Consider the following 26,670-nt stretch of genomic DNA (forward strand, 5'->3'; position numbering starts at 1 on the left):
AGGTGTACGGAGCGGAGCCATGTGTGTACGAGGTGTACGGAGTGGAGCAGCGTGTGTACGAGGTGTACGGAGCGGAGCCACGTGTGTACGAGGTGTATAGAGAGGAGCCGTGTGTACGAGGTGTACGGAGCGGAGCCACGTGTGTACGAGGTGTAAGCAGAGGAGCCGTGTGTGTACGAGGTGTACGGAGCGGAGCCACGTGTGTACGAGGTGTAAGCAGAGGAGCCGTGTGTGTACAAGGTGTACAGAGAGGAGCCACGTGTGTACGAGGTGTACGGAGCGGAGCTTTGTGTGTACGAGGTGTAAGGAGCGGAGCCGTGTGTGTACGAGGTGTACGGAGCGGAGCCGTGTGTGTACGAGGTGTACGGAGCGGAGCTGTGTGTGTACGAGGTGTAAGGAGCGGAGCCGTGTGTGTACGAGGTGTACGGAGCAGAGGCGCGTGTGTACGAGGTGGACGGAGCGGAGCCACGTGTGTGCGAGGTGTACGGAGGTGTGTGTGTACGAGGTGTAAGGAGCGGAGCCGTGTGTGTACGAGGTGTACGGAGCAGAGGCGCGTGTGTACGAGGTGGACGGAGCGGAGCCGTGTCTGTATGAGGTGTAAGAAGCGGTGCTGTGTGTGTACGAGGTGGACGGAGCGGAGCCGCGTGTGTATGAGGTGTACGGAGAGGAGCCGCATGTGTACGAGGTGTACGGAGCAGAGCCGTGTCTGTACGAGGTGTACGGAGAGGAGCCGCATGTGTACGAGGTGTACGGAGCAGAGGCGCGTGTGTACGAGGTGGACGGAGCGGAGCCGTGTCTGTATGAGGTGTACGGAGTGGAGCTGTGTGTGTACAAGGTGTACGGAGTGGAGCCGCGTGTGTACGGGGTGTAAGGAGCAGAGGCACGTGTGTACGAGGTGTACGGAGAGGAGCCATCTGTGTACAAGGTGTACAGAGTGGAGCCGTGTCTGTATGAGGTGTAAGAAGCGGTGCCGTGTGTGTACGAGGTGTACGGAGTGGAGCTGTGTGTGTACGAGGTGGACGGAGCGGAGCAGCGTGTGTATGAGGTGTACGGAGAGGAGCCGCATCTCTTCGAGGTGTACGGAGCAGAGCCGTGTCTGTACGAGGTGTACGGTGAGGAGCCGCATGTGTACGAGGTGTACGGTGAGGAGCCGCATGTGTACGAGGTGTACGGAGAGGAGCCACGTGTGTACGACGTGTACGGAGCGGAGCCACGTGTGTACGAGGTGTACGGAGCATAGCCACGTGTGTACGAGGTGTACGGAGCAGAGCCATGTGTACAAGGTGGACGGAGCGGAGCCGTGTGTGTACGAGGTGTACGGAGCAGAGGCGCGTGTGTACGAGGTGTACGGAGCAGAGCCATGTGTGTACGAGATGAACAGAGCGGAGCTGTGTGTATGAGGTGTACGGAGTGGAGCCGCGTGTGTACGAGGTATACGGAGCGAAGCCGCGTGTGTACGAGGTGTACGGAGCCGCGTGTGTACGAGGTGTACGGAGCGGAGCCCTGTGTGTATGAGGTGTGCGGAGCCGTGTGTGTACGAGGTGTACGGAGCGGAGCCATGTGTGTATGAGGTGTACGGAGCGGAGCCACGTGTGTACGAGGTGTATGGAGAGGAGCCGTGTACAGAGCGGAGCCATGTGTTTACGAGGTGTACGGAGCGGAGTCACGTGTGTACGAGGTGTACGGAGCGGAGCAGCGTGTGTACGAGGTGTACGGAGCGGAGCCACGTGTGTACGAGGTGTATAGAGAGGAGCCGTGTGTACGAGGTGTACGGAGCGGAGCCACGTGTGTACGAGGTGTAAGCAGAGGAGCCGTGTGTGTACGAGGTGTATGGAGCGGAGCCACGTGTGTACGAGGTGTAAGCAGAGGAGCCGTGTGTGTACGAGGTGTACGGAGCGGAGCCATGTGTGTACGAGGTGTACGGAGTGGAGCAGCGTGTGTACGAGGTGTACGGAGCGGAGCCACGTGTGTACGAGGTGTATAGAGAGGAGCCGTGTGTACGAGGTGTACGGAGCGGAGCCACGTGTGTACGAGGTGTAAGCAGAGGAGCCGTGTGTGTACGAGGTGTACGGAGCGGAGCCACGTGTGTACGAGGTGTAAGCAGAGGAGCCGTGTGTGTACAAGGTGTACGGAGAGGAGCCACGTGTGTACGAGGTGTACGGAGCGGAGCTTTGTGTGTACGAGGTGTAAGGAGCGGAGCCGTGTGTGTACGAGGTGTACGGAGCGGAGCCGTGTGTGTACGAGGTGTACGGAGCGGAGCTGTGTGTGTACGAGGTGTAAGGAGCGGAGCCGTGTGTGTACGAGGTGTACGGAGCAGAGGCGCGTGTGTACGAGGTGGACGGAGCGGAGCCACGTGTGTGCGAGGTGTACGGAGGTGTGTGTGTACGAGGTGTAAGGAGCGGAGCCGTGTGTGTACGAGGTGTACGGAGCAGAGGCGCGTGTGTACGAGGTGGACGGAGCGGAGCCGTGTCTGTATGAGGTGTAAGAAGCGGTGCTGTGTGTGTACGAGGTGGACGGAGCGGAGCCGCGTGTGTATGAGGTGTACGGAGAGGAGCCGCATGTGTACGAGGTGTACGGAGCAGAGCCGTGTCTGTACGAGGTGTACGGAGAGGAGCCGCATGTGTACGAGGTGTACGGAGCAGAGGCGCGTGTGTACGAGGTGGACGGAGCGGAGCCGTGTCTGTATGAGGTGTACGGAGTGGAGCTGTGTGTGTACGAGGTGTACGGAGTGGAGCCGCGTGTGTACGGGGTGTAAGGAGCAGAGGCACGTGTGTACGAGGTGTACGGAGAGGAGCCATCTGTGTACAAGGTGTACAGAGCGGAGCCGTGTCTGTATGAGGTGTAAGAAGCGGTGCCGTGTATGTACGAGGTGTACGGAGTGGAGCTGTGTGTGTACGAGGTGGACGGAGCGGAGTAGCGTGTGTATGAGGTGTACGGAGAGGAGCCGCATGTGTTCGAGGTGTACGGAGCAGAGCCGTGTCTGTACGAGGTGTACGGTGAGGAGCCGCATGTGTACGAGGTGTACGGTGAGGAGCCGCATGTGTACGAGGTGTACGGAGAGGAGCCACGTGTGTACGACGTGTACGGAGCGGAGCCACGTGTGTACGAGGTGTACGGAGCATAGCCACGTGTGTACAAGGTGTACGGAGCAGAGGCGCGTGTGTACGAGGTGTACGGAGCAGAGCCATGTGTGTACGAGATGAACAGAGCGGAGCTGTGTGTATGAGGTGTACGGAGTGGAGCCGCGTGTGTACGAGGTATACGGAGCGAAGCCGCGTGTGTACGAGGTGTACGGAGCCGCGTGTGTACGAGGTGTACGGAGCGGAGCCCTGTGTGTATGAGGTGTGCGGAGCCGTGTGTGTACGAGGTGTACGGAGCGGAGCCATGTGTGTATGAGGTGTACGGAGCGGAGCCACGTGTGTACGAGGTGTATGGAGAGGAGCCGTGTACAGAGCGGAGCCATGTGTGTACGAGGTGTACTGAGCGGAGTCACGTGTGTACGAGGTGTACGGAGCGGAGCAGCGTGTGTACGAGGTGTACGGAGCGGAGCCACGTGTGTACGAGGTGTATAGAGAGGAGCCGTGTGTACGAGGTGTACGGAGCGGAGCCACGTGTGTGTACGAGGTGTACGGAGCGGAGCCATGTGTGTACGAGGTGTATGGAGCGGAGCCGTGTGTGTACTAGGTGTACGGAGCGGAGCCGTGTGTACGAGGTGTACGGAGCGGAGCCATGTGTGTACGAGGTGTATGGAGCGGAGCCGTGTGTGTACGTGGTGTACGGAGTGGAGCCGCGTGTGTACGAGGTGTACGGAGAGGAGCCGTGTGTACGAAGTGTACGGAGCGGAACCGCGTGTGTACGAGGTGTACAGAGCGGAGCCGCGTGTGTACGAGGTGTAAGGAGCGGAGCCGTGTGTGTACCAGGTGTACGGAGCGGAGCCGTGTGTGTATGAGGTGTACGGAGCGGAGCCGTGTGTGTGCGAGGTGTACGGAGCGGAGCCGCGTGTGTACGAGGTGTACGGAGCGGAGCCGTGTGTGTGCAAGGTGTACGGAGCGAAGCCGTGTGTGTGCGAGGTGTACGGAGCGGAGCCGTGTGTGTGCGAGGTGTACGGAGCGGATCCGTGTGTGTGCGAGGTGTACGGAGCGGAGCCGTGTGTGTATGAGGTGTACGGAGCGGAGCCGTGTGTGTGCGAGGTGTACGGAGTGGAGCCGTGTGTACGAGGTGTACGGAGCGGAGGCGCGTGTGTACGAGGTGGACGGAGCGGAGCCGTGTGTACGAAGTGTACGGAGCAGAGCCGCGTGTGTACGAGGTGTACGGAGCGGACTCGCGTGTGAGCCACGTGTGTACGACGTGTACGGAGCGGAGCCACGTGTGTACGAGGTGCACGGAGCAGAGCCACGTGTACAAGGTGGACGGAGCAGAGCCGTGTGTGTACAAGGTGTACGGAGCAGAGCCATGTGTGTACAAGATGAACAGAGCGGAGCCGTGTGTACAAGGTGTACGGAGCAGAGCCGCGTGTGTACGAGGTGTACGGAGCGGAGTCGCGTGTGAGCCACGTGTGTACGACGTGTACGGAGCGGAGCCACGTGTGTACGAGGTGCACGGAGCAGAGCCACGTGTACAAGGTGGACGGAGCAGAGCCGTGTGTGTACAAGGTGTACGGAGCAGAGCCATGTGTGTACAAGATGAACAGAGCGGAGCCGTGTGTACAAGGTGTACGGAGCGGAGCCGCGTGTGTAAAAGGTGTACGGAGCGGAGCCGCGTGTGTACAGGGTGTGCGGAGCAGAGCCGCGTGTGAACGAGGTGTACGGAGCGGAGTCGCGTGTGTACGAGGTGTACGGAGCAGAGCCGCGTGTGTACGAGGTGGACGGAGCGGAGCCGTGTCTGTATGAGGTGTACGGAGTGGAGCTGTGTGTGTACGAGGTGTACGGAGCGGAGCCGCGTGTGTACGGGGTGTAAGGAGCAGAGGCACGTGTGTACGAGGTGTACGGAGAGGAGCCATCTGTGTACAAGGTGTACGGAGCGGAGCCGTGTCTGTATGAGGTGTAAGAAGCGGTGCCGTGTGTGTACGAGGTGTACGGAGTGGAGCTGTGTGTGTACGAGGTGGACGGAGCGGAGCAGCGTGTGTATGAGGTGTACGGAGAGGAGCCGCATCTGTTCGAGGTGTACGGAGCAGAGCCGTGTCTGTACGAGGTGTACGGTGAGGAGCCGCATGTGTACGAGGTGTACGGTGAGGAGCCGCATGTGTACGAGGTGTACGGAGAGGAGCCACGTGTGTACGACGTGTACGGAGCGGAGCCACGTGTGTACGAGGTGTACGGAGCATAGCCACGTGTGTACGAGGTGTACGGAGCAGAGCCATGTGTGTACGAGATGAACAGAGCGGAGCTGTGTGTATGAGATGTACGGAGTGGAGCCACGTGTGTACGAGGTATACGGAGCGAAGCCGCGTGTGTACGAGGTGTACGGAGCCGCGTGTGTACGAGGTGTACGGAGCGGAGCCCTGTGTGTATGAGGTGTGCGGAGCCGTGTGTGTACGAGGTGTACGGAGCGGAGCCATGTGTGTATGAGGTGTACGGAGCGGAGCCACGTGTGTACGAGGTGTATGGAGAGGAGCCGTGTACAGAGCGGAGCCATGTGTTTACGAGGTGTACGGAGCGGAGTCACGTGTGTACGAGGTATACGGAGCGGAGCAGCGTGTGTACGAGGTGTACGGAGCGGAGCCACGTGTGTACGAGGTGTATAGAGAGGAGCCGTGTGTACGAGGTGTACGGAGTGGAGCCACGTGTGTACGAGGTGTAAGCAGAGGAGCCGTGTGTGTACGAGGTGTACGGAGCAGAGCCACGTGTGTACGAGGTGTAAGCAGAGGAGCCGTGTGTGTACGAGGTGTACGGAGCGGAGACACGTGTGTACGAGGTGTATGGAGCGGAGCTGTGTGTGTACGAGGTGTAAGAAGCGGAGCCGTGTGTGTACGAGGTGTACGGAGCGGAGCCATGTGTGTACGAGGTGTACGGAGCGGAGCAGCGTGTGTACGAGGTGTACGGAGCGGAGTCACGTGTGTACGAGGTGTACGGAGTGGAGCAGCGTGTGTACGAGGTGTACGGAGCGGAGCCACGTGTGTACGAGGTGTATAGAGAGGAGCCGTGTGTACGAGGTGTACGGAGCGGAGCCACGTGTGTACGAGGTGTAAGCAGAGGAGCCGTGTGTGTACGAGGTGTACGGAGCGGAGCCACGTGTGTACGAGGTGTAAGCAGAGGAGCCGTGTGTGTACGAGGTGTACGGAGAGGAGCCACGTGTGTACGAGGTGTACGGAGCGGAGCTTTGTGTGTACGAGGTGTAAGGAGCGGAGCCGTGTGTGTACGAGGTGTACGGAGCGGAGCCGTGTGTGTACGAGGTGTACGGAGCGGAGCTGTGTGTGTACGAGGTGTAAGGAGCGGAGCCGTGTGTGTACGAGGTGTACGGAGCAGAGGCGCGTGTGTACGAGGTGGACGGAGCGGAGCCACGTGTGTGCGAGGTGTACGGAGGTGTGTGTGTACGAGGTGTAAGGAGCGGAGCCGTGTGTGTACGAGGTGTACGGAGCAGAGGCGCGTGTGTACGAGGTGGACGGAGCGGAGCCGTGTCTGTATGAGGTGTAAGAAGCGGTGCTGTGTGTGTACGAGGTGGACGGAGCGGAGCCGCGTGTGTATGAGGTGTACGGAGAGGAGCCGCATGTGTACGAGGTGTACGGAGCAGAGCCGTGTCTGTACGAGGTGTACGGAGAGGAGCCGCATGTGTACGAGGTGTACGGAGCAGAGGCGCGTGTGTACGAGGTGGACGGAGCGGAGCCGTGTCTGTATGAGGTGTACGGAGTGGAGCTGTGTGTGTGCGAGGTGTACGGAGTGGAGCCGCGTGTGTACGGGGTGTAAGGAGCAGAGGCACGTGTGTACGAGGTGTACGGAGAGGAGCCATCTGTGTACAAGGTGTACGGAGCGGAGCCGTGTCTGTATGAGGTGTAAGAAGCGGTGCCGTGTGTGTACGAGGTATACGGAGTGGAGCTGTGTGTGTACGAGGTGGACGGAGCGGAGTAGCGTGTGTATGAGGTGTACGGAGAGGAGCCGCATGTGTTCGAGGTGTACGGAGCAGAGCCGTGTCTGTACGAGGTGTACGGTGAGGAGCCGCATGTGTACGAGGTGTACGGAGAGGAGCCACGTGTGTACGACGTGTACGGAGCGGAGCCACGTGTGTACGAGGTGTACGGAGCATAGCCACGTGTGTACGAGGTGTACGGAGCAGAGGCGCGTGTGTACGAGGTGTACGGAGCAGAGCCATGTGTGTACGAGATGAACAGAGCGGAGCTGTGTGTATGAGGTGTACGGAGTGGAGCCGCGTGTGTACGAGGTATACGGAGCGAAGCCGCGTGTGTACGAGGTGTACGGAGCCGCGTGTGTACGAGGTGTACGGAGCGGAGCCCTGTGTGTATGAGGTGTACGGAGCGGAGCCGTGTGTGTGCGAGGTGTACGGAGTGGAGCCGTGTGTACGAGGTGTACGGAGCGGAGGCGCGTGTGTACGAGGTGGACGGAGCGGAGCCGTGTGTACGAAGTGTACGGAGCAGAGCCGCGTGTGTACGAGGTGTACGGAGCGGAGTCGCGTGTGAGCCACGTGTGTACGACGTGTACGGAGCGGAGCCACGTGTGTACGAGGTGCACGGAGCAGAGCCACGTGTACAAGGTGGACGGAGCAGAGCCGTGTGTGTACAAGGTGTACGGAGCAGAGCCATGTGTGTACAACGTGAACAGAGCGGAGCCGTGTGTACAAGGTGTACGGAGCGGAGCCGCGTGTGTAAAAGGTGTACGGAGCGGAGCCGCGTGTGTACAGGGTGTGCGGAGCAGAGCCGCGTGTGTACGAGGTGTACGGAGCGGAGTCGCGTGTGTACGAGGTGTACGGAGCAGAGCCGCGTGTGTACGAGGTGGACGGAGCGGAGCCGTGTCTGTATGAGGTGTACGGAGTGGAGCTGTGTGTGTACGAGGTGTACGGAGCGGAGCCGCGTGTGTACGGGGTGTAAGGAGCAGAGGCACGTGTGTACGAGGTGTACGGAGAGGAGCCATCTGTGTACAAGGTGTACGGAGCGGAGCCGTGTCTGTATGAGGTGTAAGAAGCGGTGCCGTGTGTGTACGAGGTGTACGGAGAGGAGCCGCATGTGTACGAGGTGTACGGAGAGGAGCCACGTGTGTACGACGTGTACGGAGCGGAGCCACGTGTGTACGAGGTGTACGGAGCATAGTCACGTGTGTACGAGGTGTACGGAGCAGAGCCATGTGTACAAGGTGGACGGAGCGGAGCCGTGTGTGTACGAGGTGTACGGAGCAGAGGCGCGTCTGTACGAGGTGTACGGAGCAGAGCCATGTGTGTACGAGATGAACAGAGCGGAGCTGTGTGTATGAGGTGTACGGAGTGGAGCCGCGTGTGTACGAGGTATACGGAGCGAAGCCGCGTGTGTACGAGGTGTACGGAGCCGCGTGTGTACGAGGTGTACGGAGCGGAGCCCTGTGTGTATGAGGTGTGCGGAGCCGTGTGTGTACGAGGTGTACGGAGCGGAGCCATGTGTGTATGAGGTGTACGGAGCGGAGCCACGTGTGTACGAGGTGTATGGAGAGGAGCCGTGTACAGAGCGGAGCCATGTGTTTACGAGGTGTACGGAGCGGAGTCACGTGTGTACGAGGTATACGGAGCGGAGCAGCGTGTGTACGAGGTGTACGGAGCGGAGCCACGTGTGTACGAGGTGTATAGAGAGGAGCAGTGTGTACGAGGTGTACGGAGCGGAGCCACGTGTGTACGAGGTGTAAGCAGAGGAGCCGTGTGTGTACGAGGTGTACGGAGCGGAGCCACGTGTGTACGAGGTGTAAGCAGAGGAGCCGTGTGTGTACGAGGCGTACGGAGCGGAGCCACGTGTGTACGAGGTGTATGGAGCGGAGCTGTGTGTGTACGAGGTGTAAGGAGCGGAGCCGTGTGTGTACGAGGTGTACGGAGCGGAGCCATGTGTGTACGAGGTGTACGGAGCGGAGCAGCGTGTGTACGAGGTGTACGGAGCGGAGTCACGTGTGTACGAGGTGTACGGAGTGGAGCAGCGTGTGTACGAGGTGTACGGAGCGGAGCCACGTGTGTACGAGGTGTATAGAGAGGAGCCGTGTGTACGAGGTGTACGGAGCGGAGCCACGTGTGTACGAGGTGTAAGCAGAGGAGCCGTGTGTGTACGAGGTGTACGGAGCGGAGCCACGTGTGTACGAGGTGTAAGCAGAGGAGCCGTGTGTGTACGAGGTGTACGGAGAGGAGCCACGTGTGTACGAGGTGTACGGAGCGGAGCTTTGTGTGTACGAGGTGTAAGGAGCGGAGCCGTGTGTGTACGAGGTGTACGGAGCGGAGCCGTGTGTGTACGAGGTGTACGGAGCGGAGCTGTGTGTGTACGAGGTGTAAGGAGCGGAGCCGTGTGTGTACGAGGTGTACGGAGCAGAGGCGCGTGTGTACGAGGTGGACGGAGCGGAGCCACGTGTGTGCGAGGTGTACGGAGGTGTGTGTGTACGAGGTGTAAGGAGCGGAGCCGTGTGTGTACGAGGTGTACGGAGCAGCGGCGCGTGTGTACGAGGTGGACGGAGCGGAGCCGTGTCTGTATGAGGTGTAAGAAGCGGTGCTGTGTGTGTACGAGGTGGACGGAGCGGAGCCGCGTGTGTATGAGGTGTACGGAGAGGAGCCGCATGTGTACGAGGTGTACGGAGCAGAGCCGTGTCTGTACGAGGTGTACGGAGAGGAGCCGCATGTGTACGAGGTGTACGGAGCAGAGGCGCGTGTGTACGAGGTGGACGGAGCGGAGCCGTGTCTGTATGAGGTGTACGGAGTGGAGCCGCGTGTGTACGGGGTGTAAGGAGCAGAGGCACGTGTGTACGAGGTGTACGGAGAGGAGCCATCTGTGTACAAGGTGTACGGAGCGGAGCCGTGTCTGTATGAGGTGTAAGAAGCGGTGCCGTGTGTGTACGAGGTGTACGGAGTGGAGCTGTGTGTGTACGAGGTGGACGGAGCGGAGTAGCGTGTGTATGAGGTGTACGGAGAGGAGCCGCATGTGTTCGAGGTGTACGGAGCAGAGCCGTGTCTGTACGAGGTGTACGGTGAGGAGCCGCATGTGTACGAGGTGTACGGAGAGGAGCCACGTGTGTACGACGTGTACGGAGCGGAGCCACGTGTGTACGAGGTGTACGGAGCATAGCCACGTGTGTACGAGGTGTACGGAGCAGAGGCGCGTGTGTACGAGGTGTACGGAGCAGAGCCATGTGTGTACGAGATGAACAGAGCGGAGCTGTGTGTATGAGGTGTACGGAGTGGAGCCGCGTGTGTACGAGGTATACGGAGCGAAGCCGCGTGTGTACGAGGTGTACGGAGCCGCGTGTGTACGAGGTGTACGGAGCGGAGCCCTGTGTGTATGAGGTGTGCGGAGCCGTGTGTGTACGAGGTGTACGGAGCGGAGCCATGTGTGTATGAGGTGTACGGAGCGGAGCCACGTGTGTACGAGGTGTATGGAGAGGAGCCGTGTACAGAGCGGAGCCATGTGTGTACGAGGTGTACGGAGCGGAGTCACGTGTGTACGAGGTGTACGGAGCGGAGCAGCGTGTGTACGAGGTGTACGGAGCGGAGCCACGTGTGTACGAGGTGTATAGAGAGGAACCGTGTGTACGAGGTGTACGGAGCGGAGCCACGTGTGTACGAGGTGTAAGCAGAGGAGCCGTGTGTGTACGAGGTGTACGGAGCGGAGCCACGTGTGTACGAGGTGTAAGCAGAGGAGCCGTGTGTGTACGAGGTGTACGGAGCGGAGCCACGTGTGTACGAGGTGTACGGAGCGGAGCTGTGTGTGTACGAGGTGTAAGGAGCGGAGCCGTGTGTGTACGAGGTGTACGGAGCGGAGCCATGTGTGTACGAGGTGTACGGAGCGGAGCAGCGTGTGTACGAGGTGTACGGAGCGGAGTCACGTGTGTACGAGGTGTACGGAGCGGAGCAGCGTGTGTACGAGGTGTATAGAGAGGAGCCGTGTGTACGAGGTGTACGGAGCGGAGCCACGTGTGTACGAGGTGTAAGCAGAGGAGCCGTGTGTGTACGAGGTGTACGGAGCGGAGCCACGTGTGTACGAGGTGTAAGCAGAGGAGCCGTGTGTGTACGAGGTGTACGGAGCGGAGCTTTGTGTGTACGAGGTGTAAGGAGCGGAGCCGTGTGTGTACGAGGTGTACGGAGCGGAGCCGTGTGTGTACGAGGTGTACGCAGCGGAGACACGTGTGTACGAGGTTTACGGAGCGGATCCGTGTGTGTACGAGGTGTACGGAGCGGAGCCGAGTGTGTACGAGGTGTACGGAGCAGAGCCACGTGTGTGCGAGGTGGACGGAGCGGAGATGTGCGTGTATTTTGGCATGGGGGGCCATTTGAAAGTTCGGGGCCCATAACTTTGTAGTTACGCCACTGTACTGCATCCGGGGGGCTGCGGTAGATTTCAGGGTCTGGGAGCATAATTTCCGATCGTTTTTGTCCTTCTTTCTTGACCGTTCCCGTTACATTGATCAGTGTATCGTTTGCTCGGTTCGTGGTCATGTGACTCACAAGCCGTATTAGCGGCACACACAGTTGGAGGTTTTACAGAGTGGTGGTAAATGAGAGGTGATAGCGTCCGGTGCCCCCACTCATTTCTGCGCTTCCACCCCTCCCCCATCTTATTACGGATCTGTCTATTCCCCCGGCGCCCACCTTTTATTTTCCCCCAGAATGGCGCTACAATTCAGGCCCAATCGCTGGCTCCAGACACAAATGGCCCTTTAAATCCGTAATTAAAATAACGGGGTCTCGGCGGTCAGCGCTTCTGCGATTAGGACGCTGCGGACGGGGATTAGGGTTCGTGCGGACGGTTTGGATTTCCTTTAATTAGAGTTAAATGTAAGCTTTTAATTCTACTTATCGAGGTCAGAATCAGAGGGGGGTGGTCCAGGGGGTCTCATTCATCAGAGCAATTAGTGAACGCACTGATATCTTACTAGTATTACTCTATGGCTTCTGCGCCCAACACCCGTCACTGAGTAGCAACGCTGGATCTGAAGTGCTCCCTAAGGGAAACAAGTGTTCATCGGAGCGCCCCTTTAATGGTGTGTGGGGGATGACCAGGGGCCCATGGATCGTGGGCATGGGGCCCTCTCTCGTGCACCTACTCTTCATTGTATTGTCCTCCAAAGGTGGTCACCAGCCTCGTGTAGGTTGTGGGCCCTTTTCAGAAATGTCCGGTGGAGTTGAGCTTTCTGGGTAGACGCTTTTCACCAGGTCAAAATAATAAACTTAAAAGATAACTGGATGGTCAATAAACTTTCCAGAAATCAATAGAACAGGCGAATATAAGAAACATTCTCATGTGTCTTATCAGAAAATTCTGCTTTTCCCACCTATGAGCCACTTCTTCACTTCCTGATCTCACGGTCCACTTTACATAACAACAGCTTGCTCAGACAAGACAGCCTGCCAGTGAGGAGTCAGGTTCCACCTCCAATTATACGCTATCAAAGAAGGAGCAGGGCGAGGAAACAGGCAGAGGGAGAAATAGGAAGGTTGTGCTGAGCTTTCTAACAAGTCTTTTACCTCACCCCAGAGCTGGATTCACACCCACACCAATCAGTCCTGCTATGTATTGTCCTTAAAGCTGTTGAGAAAGGCATGAAGTGCAGGTGTCCATGCCTGTGTGTGGAGCATGGAGACATCATTGCCGCTGTGGTGTCTTTCCACCAGCTCAGAGTCTATTGCAGATTAAGATGCAGAGTTTGGCCAGGAGAAGTGATATTGTTCATGTGCACACAGGACTGATTATTCCAAAACTTACCTGAAAGTGCAGCTATGCCTTACTTGTTACGCACCAGTGTTACCTCTCCAACGCTTCTCCAGTCATGCCTAACAGGCTGCAGCGGTGATGACACGACTACACCAAATGTGACAGCTGCAGCCAGTCATTGGACTTAGTGACTCATTCTGTAAACTGATCATTGGCAGAGCTGCTTAGCCCACTGATTGGCTGCAGTGGTTACCTCTGCTATAGTCAATACATCACTGCTGGTGGCACAGGTTTCAGAACACTGATCTTACAGAGGTAATGTGCGGCCATCTATGGGAGCTGCGCTGGATGATCTGGGCACCACATTGTATAAAAGAGAGGTAGGATTTTCTCTGTATGACTGTTGGGTGGCAGAGTATGGCGCCCACTGGTGGTGGTGTGGCACAATGCGGCCACAATAAGGCTTTAGCTGGGTAAAATACAGCACTATCCGCGCACGGTCTACCTCTACAGATGCATGATATGTCCGTGTTTGCATGACTATGCACGCCTGTGTGTGTATGACTGTGTGTCTGCGTGTGTATCACTGTGTGGGTCCGTGTGTATGACCGTGCGTCTGTGTGTATTACTGTGTGCGTCCGTGTGTATGACTGTGCATCCGTGTGTGTATCACTGTGTGCATCCGTGTGTGTATGAGTGTGTGTCTGTGTGTGTATGAGTGTGTGTCTGTGTGTGTATGAGCGTGTGCATCCGTGTGTGTATGACTGTGCATCCGTGTGTGTATCACTGTGTGCATCCGTGTGTGTATGAGTGTGTGTCTGTGTGTGTATGAGCGGCCGCCCGTGTTTGTATGACTATGCGTGTCCGTGTGTGCATGACTGTGCATCCATGTGTGTATCACTGTGTGGGTCCGTGTGTATGACTGTGTGTGTGTATGAGTGTGCACCCGTGTGTGTATGACTATGTGCGTCCGTGTGTGTATGACTATGTGCCAACTGACGAGCGGGGGAATACCGCGTCCCACCTGTGTATGCCACCTCCATATCTAAACGAGCTTCATGTGGACCCATTTACCTCCTGGACTATACAGCACTAGTTTCAAACAGATTAAGCGTCCATGATACCTCCAAGGAGATTTATACATTTCTCTATGTATGGTTATATATTCCTTTTTGCAAGGCATTTAAATCAGTATATCCACTCTTATAATAATAGGAGATACCATTTAAATCAACATGACATTCTGAAGTAGATCTCCATAGGAATCCTTACTTGGGTACCGGATTAGTATTTCGCGATAGCAGTTGGCAGACTGAGGAAGGCCGGTAATAGGCCGAAACGTTTCCAGGACTGCAATAAATTATAAAATAAATCTAATTTGCAAAGGATTATTCAGTTGAGTGCCAAGTTACTTTATTATGACTATGTGCGTCCGTGTGTGTATGGTGTGCGCCCATGTGTGTATGAGTGTGCATGACTGTGTGTATGAGTGTGTGTCTGTGTGTATGAGTGTGTATGACTGTGTGTCTGTGTGTGTATGAGTGTGCATCCGTGTGTGTATGACTGTGTGTCTGTGTGTGTGTATGAGTGTGCATCCGTGTGTGTATGACTGTGTGTCTGTGTGTGTGTATGAGTGTGCATCCGTGTGTGTATGAGTGTGTGTCTTGTGTGTGTATGAGTGTGCATCCGTGTGTGTATGACTGTGTGTGTCTATGTGTGTGTATGAGTGTGCATCCGTGTGTGTATGAGTGTGTGTCTATGTGTGTGTATGAGTGTGCATCCGTGTGTGTATGACTGTGTGTCTGTGTGTGTGTATGAGTGTGCATCCGTGTGTGTATGAGTGTGTGTCTTGTGTGTGTATGAGTGTGCATCCGTGTGTGTATGAGTGTGTGTCTGTGTGTGTGTATGAGTGTGCATCCGTGTGTGTATGAGTGTGTGTCTTGTGTGTGTATGAGTGTGCATCCGTGTGTGTATGAGTGTGTGTCTATGTGTGTGTATGAGTGTGCATCCGTGTGTGTATGAGTGTGTGTCTATGTGTGTGTATGAGTGTGCATCCGTGTGTGTATGACTGTGTGTCTGTGTGTGTGTATGAGTGTGCATCCGTGTGTGTATGAGTGTGTGTCTGTGTGTGTGTATGAGTGTGCATCCGTGTGTGTATGACTGTGTGTCTGTGTGTGTGTATGAGTGTGCATCCGTGTGTGTATGAGTGTGTGTCTTGTGTGTGTATGAGTGTGCATCCGTGTGTGTATGAGTGTGTGTCTATGTGTGTGTATGAGTGTGTCTCTGTGCGTCCGTGTGTGTATGACAGTGTGTCTGTGTGTCTTTCTTACGCTCTGCCTCCATACCCTGTAGGACCTGCCGTACTCACTTGTGCAGGAAGTTTTGCACTGACACACACCGCATCTCTGTTATAGCTGGATTCTCGTCCTCCGCTGACGCGCTGACACTTTGTATCTCGGTGTCTGACCTGCCGCTGCCGTCCATGTGATACGCACATCACAGGCATCAGTCACTGTACGGCAAACAATGCGCCAGTCAAAGGATTAAACTCTACTGTCATCAGTGAATCCATTTTCCCGCTTGTACAGTAAATCAGCAGCGCAGGGTCGCGTGAGATTGCACTTTGTTAGTCGCACACATTGTTTGTGCAGGAACCTCTCACCTCCATTAACAAACAGACGCCACTTAAATTAGTTTTCAAAAAGCTGAGACACAAACAATGGCCGCCGCATCGTGTACACCGCACACAGGAATGCTATTCATCACCGCGAAATTACCGCTGCACACCAGCAACGAAGAAAGGTGGAGCGGAAATACAGCGCACATAGAAATACGAGAGCAGAGAACGCAAAAGACCCCAGAATACAGCGGAAAACCGGGGGGCCACAGATGAGAGTCATACAAGCATGAAACATAAGGTGCCGAACTGGCATGTGAACAGGGGTGGAGGAATTTCTCACCGTGATCTGCGATGAAGTCACTATGCTTGAACTGCGGTGACTTCATCATTGACTTTTTCCCACGGTGCTGAGGTTATCGCAGTTCAGCCCGGCTGGGTCCGAAGCCTCAGTGACCGGAGGTAACCTTGATGACATCACCGCTAGTCACTGACGCTGCGCTCGCAGCAGCTCATTCCCAAGTGGTTCACAGCCTGGACGATCGCATCTTGGCACCATCCAGGTTGAAAACTATTAATTCCCAAGACATAGATTATGGCGTGGGACAGAATGACAGACAGGTATGGTATATTGTTGTTTTGTATTATTACAGGAGACGAGGGCTTCAGTGGAATTAGGTGTTAGGTGACTATAACTGTGTTTGTTATTTTTAAATAAAATGGAAAAGTGTGTTTTGTTTATTTCTAATAAAGGAGTTTATTCTGGCTGTGTCTTTATTTACCATGTAACTATAAGATTATTAATGGATGGGTGGCTTATAGACGCTTCTCCATTACTAAGCCGTGGGCTTGATGTCACCTGACAATACAAAGGTGACATCAAACCCACAAATATGAAAACCCCACTTGCCACGGCTACAGGGCAAGTGGGAAGAACAGGGCAAAGAGCCAGAATTGGCGCATCTAAAAGATGTGCCCTTTCTGGGTGGCTGCGGGCTGCTATTTTTAGGCTGGGGGGCCAATATCCATGGCCCCTTACCAGCCTGAGAATACCAGCCCCCAACTGTCTGCTTTAGCAAGGCTGATTGTCAAAAATGGGAGGGACCTCACGCCATTTTTTAAATTATTTATTTTATTTAAATAATAATTTTTTCTTGTTAACCAGCCTTGCTAAAGCTGACAGCTAATGGTTGCAGACCCCAGCTGTGACTTTTGCCTGGCTGGTTACCAATAATATAAGGGAACTCGAGCAGGTTTTTTTTTAAATTATTTATTTACAGCGCAGGAGCGGCTGATGAAGCACGCGGACCAATGTTAATCTATGGGGCAGCTCACATCAGCGTTTATTTTCTCTGCTGTATTCAGCGTATGCTGCGTTTGTCACCGAGACTTGGCCAAGACTCGCTAATGCAAGTCTATGGGTGCTTGAAAAAAATAGCAGAGCAATCGGACCATGTTGTCTGATTTTTATGCACCGATGTCCTTGGAAAAGCCGGCAATTCATGTGCCACATACAGTAAAATCACAGAGTGACAGGTTACAATAGAATAGATAGAATACACAGAATACATACACGTATTTAATTAATAAAAGATTTGTTTTTCAGGAAAAAATGGCCTGGGCTCCCGTGTAATGTTTGTAACCACCAGAGGGAAAGCCGAGGCCGATGTTTATAGCCTGGGAACGGGGTAAAACCCCAGGTGACGTTGGCCTCGCGCGGTGGGAAATTTTCTTATTGACGCCTCTATTACTAACCTCAGGGCTTGATGTCACCTGACAATACAAAGGTGACATCAACCCCCCTTAACTTTCACCCCACTTGCCATCACTACAGGGCAAGTGGAAAGAGCGAGGCTGTCAGAATTGGTGCATCTTAGGCCTGTTTCACACTTCCGCTTTTGACCATCAGTCAAAATCCGCCATTTTTTAAAAAAAACGGATCCGCCATTTTTTTTGACGGATGGCTATCCGTTGGATCCGTTGTTTTGCGGATCTGCCAAATTTTTTGCGTCCGCCGACATGCCCAGACGGACCATGCAACTTTTTTTTGCTGCTGGATCCACATTTTAGAGTGCGCATGCCCGGAGGAAGGAAGTCAATTTAACCCTGAAATCATTTCTGGCGGACGGAAAAAATTCTCTCTCTCCCCCCCCCCCAGGCTACGGTTCCCTTAAAATTCTTCATTCATCGGATCCGTCAAAAAAACGGTCCGGTGGCATCCGTTCACATCAGTTTAGCAACGGATCCACTTTCCGCCATTTTGGCGGATTTTGACTGACACAAAAAACTGAAGTGTGAAACAGGCCTTAGAGTTGCACCTTTTCTTGGGTGGCTGAGAGCTGATGTTTTTAGCCTTGGGGGCAGTATCCATGGCCCCTTCCTAGGCTATTACTATCAGCCCGCAGCTGTCTGCTTAGCCTTTGCTGGTTATTAATTATAGGGGGCCCTATGTCATTTTTTTAGGGTCCTCCATTTTAACAGTCAGTAAAGGCTAAATATACAGCTATTAGCTGATAATAATAGCATGGGAATCTCTATGAGTATTAGCCCGTTCCTAGGCTATAAACATCGGCCCCCAGCCGTCGGCTTTCCCTCTGCTGGTTGCAAAAATTGCACGGGTGTCCACGCCATTTTTTCAGAAAAATAATTTTTTATTAATTAAATACATGTACAGTAAGCTGCACACACACACTGTGCTAATTGTATTTGTCACAGACACCTGTATATCTACCTATTCTTTGTGTGTTTTTTCTGTATGTAATCCATCTCTTCTATCCTATTGGCTCCTGCAGTGATTTTACAGTACACGGCTGCTGAATTGACGGCTTTTCTACTACCTATGTAATATAAATTCATATATACATACTGTAAGTGTGTGTCACTGACATCTATATATCTATGTATTCTATGTGTATACATCTATTCTATTCTAACCTGTCAGTGTGATTTTACTCTACAGCGTACATGAATGGCCGGCTTTTATTCTACCTTTTACAGAATGTTACCAACTTTTCTGATTTTAAGAAAATTGCTTGTGCTACCGATCACGAATCTGAATGTACCTTATTCGTGCCACATTTATGGTTTGTGATCGTTTTCCAAACATATTCGCTTATCTCTAGTTATATTCTTGTACATAGGGACAGTATTATAGTAGTTATATTCTTGTACATAGGGGCAGTATTATAGTAGTTATATTCTTGTACATGGGGGCAGTATTATAGTAGTTATATTCTTGTATATAGGGGCAGTATTATAGTAGTTATATTCTTATACATAGGGGCAGTATTATAGTAGTTATATTCTTGTACATAGGGGGCAGTATTATAGTAGTTATATTCTTGTACATAGGGGGCAGTATTATAGTAGTTATATTCTTGTACATAGGAGCAGTATTATAGTAGATATATTCTTGTACATAGGGGGCAGTATTATAGTAGTTATATTCTTGTACATAGGGGCAGTATTATAGTAGTTATATTCTTGTACATAGGGACAGTATTATAGTAGTTATATTCTTGTACATAGGGGGCAGTATTATAGTAGTTATATTCTTGTACATAGGGGCAGTATTATAGTAGTTATATTCTTGTACATAGGGAGCAGTATTATAGTAGTTATATTCTTGTACATAGGAGCAGTATTATAGTAGATATATTCTTGTACATAGGGAGCAGTATTATAGTAGTTATATTCTTGTACATAGGAGCAGTATTATAGTAGTTATATTCATGTACATAGGAGCAGTATTATACTAGTTATATTCTTGTACATAGGAGCAGTATTAAAGTAGTTATATTCTTGTACATAGGGAGCAGTATTATAGTAGTTATATTCTTGTACATAGGAGCAGTATTATACTAGTTATATTCCTGTACATAGGAGCAGTATTATAGTAGTTATATTCTTGTACATAGGGGGCAGTATTATAGTAGTTATATTCTTCTACATAGGAGCAGTATTATAGTAGTTACATTCTTGTACATAGGGGCAGTATTATAGTAGTTATATTCTTGTACATAGGGGGCAGTACTATAGTAGTTATATTCTTGTACATAGGGGCAGTATTATAGTAGTTATATTCTTGTACATAGGGGCAGTATTATAGTAGTTACATTCTTGTACATAGGGAGCAGTATTATAGTAGTTATATTCTTGTATATAGGGGCAGTATTATAGTAGTTATATTCTTGTACATAGGAGCAGTATTATAGTAGTTACATTCTTGTACATAGGGGCAGTATTATAGTAGTTATATTCTTGTACATAGGGGCAGTATTATAGTAGTTATATTCTTGTACAAAGGGAGCAGTATTATAGTAGTTATATTCTTGTACATAGGGGTAGTATTATAGTAGTTATATTCTTGTACATAGGGGGCAGTATTATAGTAGTTATATTCTTGTACATAGGGGCAGTATTATAGTAGTTATAGTCTTGTACATAGGGGCAGTATTATAGTAGTTATATTCTTGTACATAGGGAGCAGTATTATAGTAGTTATATTCTTGAACATAGGGGCAGTATTATAGTAGTTATATTCTTGTACATAGGGGCAGTATTATAGTAGTTATATTCTTGTACATAGGGACAGTATTATAGTAGTTATATTCTTGTACATAGGGGCAGTATTATAGTAGTTATATTCTTGTATATAGGGGCAGTATTATAGTAGTTATATTCTTGTACATAGGGGCAGTATTATAGTAGTTATATTCTTGTACAAAGGAGCAGTATTATAGTAGTTATATTCTTGTACATAGGGGGCAGTATTATAGTAGTTATATTCTTGTACATAGGGGCAGTATTATAGTAGTTACTGTATATTCTTGTATATAGGGGCAGTATTATAGCAGTTATATTCTTGTACATAGGAACAGTATTATAGTAGTTATATTCTTGTACATAGGGGGCAGTATTATAGTAGTTATATTCTTGTATATAGGGGCAGTATTATAGTAGTTATATTCTTGTACATAGGAGCAGTATTATAGTAGTTATATTCTTGTACAAAGGGGGCAGTATTATAGTAGTTATATTCTTGTACATAGGGGCAGTATTATAGTAGTTATATTCTTGTACATAGGGACAGTATTATAGTAGTTATATTCTTGTACATAGGGGCAGTATTATAGTAGTTATATTCTTGTACATAGGGACAGTATTATAGTAGTTATATTCTTGTACATAGGGGCAGTATTATAGTAGTTATATTCTTGTACATAGGGGCAGTATTATAGTAGTTATATTCTTGTACATAGGGGCAGTATTATAGTAGTTATATTCTTGTACATAGGAGCAGTATTATAGTAGTTATATTCTTGTACACAGGGGGCAGTATTATAGTAGTTATATTCTTGTACATAGGGGCAGTATTATAGTAGTTATATTCTTGTACATAGGGGGCAGTATTATAGTAGTTATATTCTTGTATATAGGGGGAGTATCATAGTAGTTTTATTCTTGTACATAGGGACAGTATTATAGTAGTTATATTCTTGTACATAAGGGCAGTATTATAGTAGTTATATTCTTGCACATAGGGGCAGTATTATAGTAGTTATATTCTTGTACATAGGGAGCAGTATTATAGTAGTTATATTCTTGTACATAGGGGCAGTATTATAGTAGTTATATTCTTGTACATAGGGGCAGTATTATAGTAGTTATATTCTTGTATATAAGAGTAGTATTATAGTATTTATATTCTTGTACATAGGGGGCTGTATTATAGTAGTTATATTCTTGTACATAGGGGGCAGTATTATAGTAGTTATATTCTTGTACATAGGGGCAGTATTATAGTAGTTATATTCTTTTATATAGGGGCCATATTATAGTAGTTATATTCTTGTACATAGGGGCAGTATTATAGTAGTTATATTCTTGTACATAGGGGCAGTATTATAGTAGTTGTATTCCTGTATATAGAAGCAGTATTATAGTAGTTATATTCTTGTACATAGGAGCAGTATTATAGTAGTTATATTCTTGTATATAGGGGGAGTATTATAGTAGTTATATTCTTGTACATAGGAACAGTATTATAGTAGTTATGTTCTTGTACATAGGGGGCAGTATTATAGTAGTTATATTCTTGTACATAGGGGCAGTATTATAGTAGTTATATTCTTGTACATAGGGACAGTATTATAGTAGTTATATTCTTGTACATAGGGGCAGTATTATAGTAGTTATATTCTTGTACATAGGGACAGTATTATAGTAGTTATATTCTTGTACATAGGGGCAGTATTATAGTAGTTATATTCTTGTACATAGGGGCAGTATTATAGTAGTTATATTCTTGTACATAGGGACAGTATTATAGTAGTTATATTCTTGTACATAGGGGCAGTATTATAGTAGTTATATTCTTGTATATAGGGGCAGTATTATAGTAGTTATATTCTTGTACATAGGGGCAGTATTATAGTAGTTACATTCTTGTACATAGGAGCAGTATTATAGTAGTTATATTCTTGTACATAGGGGGCAGTATTATAGTAGTTATATTCTTGTACATAGGGGCAGTATTATAGTAGTTACTGTATATTCTTGTATATAGGGGCAGTATTATAGCAGTTATATTCTTGTACATAGGAACAGTATTATAGTAGTTATATTCTTGTACATAGGGGGCAGTATTATAGTAGTTATATTCTTGTATATAGGGGCAGTATTATAGTAGTTATATTCTTGTACATAGGAGCAGTATTATAGTAGTTATATTCTTGTACAAAGGGGGCAGTATTATAGTAGTTATATTCTTGTACATAGGGGCAGTATTATAGTAGTTATATTCTTGTACATAGGGACAGTATTATAGTAGTTATATTCTTGTACATAGGGGCAGTATTATAGTAGTTATATTCTTGTACATAGGGACAGTATTATAGTAGTTATATTCTTGTACATAGGGGCAGTATTATAGTAGTTATATTCTTGTACATAGGGGAAGTATTATAGTAGTTATATTCTTGTACATAGGGGCAGTATTATAGTAGTTATATTCTTGTACATAGGAGCAGTATTATAGTAGTTATATTCTTGTACACAGGGGGCAGTATTATAGTAGTTATATTCTTGTACATAGGGGGCAGTATTATAGTAGTTATATTCTTGTATATAGGGGGAGTATTATAGTAGTTATATTCTTGTACATAGGGACAGTATTATAGTAGTTATATTCTTGTACATAGGGGGCAGTATTATAGTAGTTATATTCTTGTATATAGGGGGAGTATTATAGTAGTTATATTCTTGTACATAGGGACAGTATTATAGTAGTTATATTCTTGTACATAGGGGGCAGTATTATAGTAGTTATATTCTTGTATATAGGGGGAGTATTATAGTAGTTATATTCTTGTACATAGGGACAGTATTATAGTAGTTATATTCTTGTACATAGGGGGCAGTATTATAGTAGTTATATTCTTGTATATAGGGGGAGTATTATAGTAGTTATATTCTTGTACATAGGAGTTGTATTATAGTAGTTATATTCTTGTACATAGGGGGCAGTATTATAGTAGTTATATTCTTGTATATAGGGGGAGTATTATAGTAGTTATATTCTTGTACATAGGGACAGTATTATAGTAGTTATATTCTTGTACATAAGGGCAGTATTATAGTAGTTATATTCTTGTACATAGGGGGCAGTATTATAGTAGTTATATTCTTGTACATAGGGGCAGTATTATAGTAGTTACTGTATATTCTTGTATATAGGGGCAGTATTATAGCAGTTATATTCTTGTACATAGGAACAGTATTATAGTAGTTATATTCTTGTACATAGGGGGCAGTATTATAGTAGTTATATTCTTGTATATAGGGGCAGTATTATAGTAGTTATATTCTTGTACATAGGAGCAGTATGAATAGTAGTTATATTCTTGTACAAAGGGGGCAGTATTATAGTAGTTATATTCTTGTACATAGGGGCAGTATTATAGTAGTTATATTCTTGTACATAGGGACAGTATTATAGTAGTTATATTCTTGTACATAGGGGCAGTATTATAGTAGTTATATTCTTGTACATAGGGACAGTATTATAGTAGTTATATTCTTGTACATAGGGGCAGTATTATAGTAGTTATATTCTTGTACATAGGGGCAGTATTATAGTAGTTATATTCTTGTACATAGGGGCAGTATTATAGTAGTTATATTCTTGTACATAGGAGCAGTATTATAGTAGTTATATTCTTGTACACAGGGGGCAGTATTATAGTAGTTATATTCTTGTACATAGGGGCAGTATTATAGTAGTTATATTCTTGTACATAGGGGGCAGTATTATAGTAGTTATATTCTTGTATATAGGGGGAGTATTATAGTAGTTATATTCTTGTATATAGGGGGAGTATTATAGTAGTTATATTCTTGTACATAGGGACAGTATTATAGTAGTTATATTCTTGTACATAAGGGCAGTATTATAGTAGTTATATTCTTGCACATAGGGGCAGTATTATAGTAGTTATATTCTTGTACATAGGGAGCAGTATTATAGTAGTTATATTCTTGTACATAGGGGCAGTATTATAGTAGTTATATTCTTGTACATAGGGGCAGTATTATAGTAGTTATATTCTTGTATATAAGAGTAGTATTATAGTATTTATATTCTTGTACATAGGGGCAGTATTATAGTAGTTATATTCTTGTACATAGGGGGCAGTATTATAGTAGTTATATTCTTGTACATAGGGGTAGTATTACAGTAGTTATATTCTTGTACATAGGGGGCAGTATTATAGTAGTTATATTCTTGTATATAGGGAGCAGTATTATAGTAGTTATATTCTTGTATATAGGGAGCAGTATTATAGTAGTTATATTCTTGTACATAGGGGGCAGTATTATAGTAGTTATATTCCTGTATATAGGGGCAGTATTATAGTAGTTATATTCTTGTACATAGGAGCAGTATTATAGTAGTTATATTCTTGTACATAGGGGGCAGTATTATAGTAGTTATATTCTTGTACATAGGGGCAGTATTATAGTAGTTATATTCTTGTATATAGGGGCAGTATTATAGTAGTTGTATTCTTGTACATAGGGGCAGTATTATAGTAGTTATATTATTGTACATAGGAGCAGTATTATAGTAGTTATATTCTTGTACATAGGGGGCTGTATTATAGTAGTTATATTCTTGTACATAGGGGCAGTATTATAGTAGTTATATTCTTGTACATAGGGGCAGTATTATAGTAGTTATATTCTTTTATATAGGGGCCGTATTATAGTAGTTATATTCTTGTACTTAGGGGCAGTATTATAGTAGTTATATTCTTGGACATAGGGGCAGTATTATAGTAGTTGTATTCCTGTATATAGAAGCAGTATTATAGTAGTTATATTCTTGTACATAGGAGCAGTATTATAGTAGTTATATTCTTGTATATAGGGGCAGTATTATAGTAGTTATATTCTTGTACATAGGAACAGTATTATAGTAGTTATATTCTTGTATATAGGGGCAGTATTATAGTAGTTATATTCTTGTACATAGGGACAGTATTATAGTAGTTATATTCTTGTACATAGGGGCAGTATTATAGTAGTTATATTCTTGTACATAGGGGCAGTATTATAGTAGTTATATTCTTGTACATAGGGGCAGTATTATAGTGGTTATATTCTTGTACATAGGAGCAGTATTATAGTAGTTATATTCTTGTACATAGGGGGCAGTATTATAGTAGTTATATTCTTGTACATAGGGGCAGTATTATAGTAGTTATATTCTTGTACATAGGGGGCAGTATTATAGTAGTTATATTCTTGTATATAGGGGGAGTATTATAGTAGTTATATTCTTGTACATAGGGGCAGTATTATAGTAGTTATATTCTTGTACATAGGGGCAGTATTATAGTAGTTATATTCTTGTACATAGGAGCAGTATTATAGTAGTTATATTCTTGTATATAGGGGGAGTATTATAGTAGTTATATTCTTGTATATAGGGGCAGTATTATAGTAGTTATATTCTTGTACATAGGAGGCAGTATTATAGTAGTTATATTCTTGTACATAGGGGGAGTATTATAGTAGTTATATTCTTGTACATAGGGGCAGTATTATAGTAGTTATATTCTTGTACATAGGGCCAGTATTATAGTAGTTATATTCTTGTACATAGGGGCAGTATTATAGTAGTTATATTCTTGTACATAGGAGCAGTATTATAGTAGTTATATTCTTGTATATAGGGGGAGTATTATAGTAGTTATATTCTTGTACATAGGGGCAGTATTATAGTAGTTATATTCTTGTACATAGGGGCAGTATTATAGTAGTTATAGTCTTGTACATAGGAGCAGTATTATAGTAGTTATATTCTTGTACATGGGGGCAGTAATATAGTAGTTATATTCTTGTACATAGGGGACAGTATTATAGTAGTTATATTCTTGTACATAGGGGGCAGTATTATAGTAGTTATATTCTTGTACATAGGAGCAGTATTATAGTAGTTATATTCTTGTACATAGGGGCAGTATTATAGTAGTTATATTCTTGTACATAGGAGCAGTATTATAGTAGTTATATTCTTGTACATAGGGGCAGTATTATAGTAGTTATATTCTTGTACATAGGGAGTAGTATTATAGTAGTTATATTCTTGTACATAGGGGGCAGTATTATAGTAGTTATATTCTTGTACATAGGGGCAGTATTATAGTAGTTATATTCTTGTACATAGGAGCAGTATTATAGTAGTTATATTCTTGTACATAGGGGCAGTATTATAGTAGTTATATTCTTGTACATAGGAGCAGTATTATAGTAGTTATATTCTTGTACATAGGGGGCAGTATTATAGTAGTTATATTCTTGTACATAGGAGCAGTATTATAGTAGTTATATTCTTGTACATAGGGTCAGTATTATAGTAGTTATATTCTTGTAGATAGGGAGTAGTATTATAGTAGTTATATTCTTGTACATAGGGGGCAGTATTATAGTAGTTATATTCTTGTACATAGGGGGCAGTATTATAGTAGTTATATTCTTGTACATAGGAGCAGTATTATAGTAGTTATATTCTTGTACATAGGGGCAGTATTATAGTAGTTATATTCTGTGTTGCATCTTCTCTTTTTACATGGTATAGCACTTTTAGTTTGGTGTTTCTTGCGGTACATTGTATCGGTTTTCCTCCTCTCTTTCCCTTTATCTCTGCCTTTTTGATGTGCTGTATTGTAAGCGT

The sequence above is a fragment of the Dendrobates tinctorius genome, unplaced genomic scaffold (assembly GCF_039654945.1).
Source record: "Dendrobates tinctorius isolate UK_male_01 unplaced genomic scaffold, ASM3965494v1 ptg000136l, whole genome shotgun sequence".
NCBI classification, from domain to species: domain Eukaryota; kingdom Metazoa; phylum Chordata; class Amphibia; order Anura; family Dendrobatidae; genus Dendrobates; species Dendrobates tinctorius.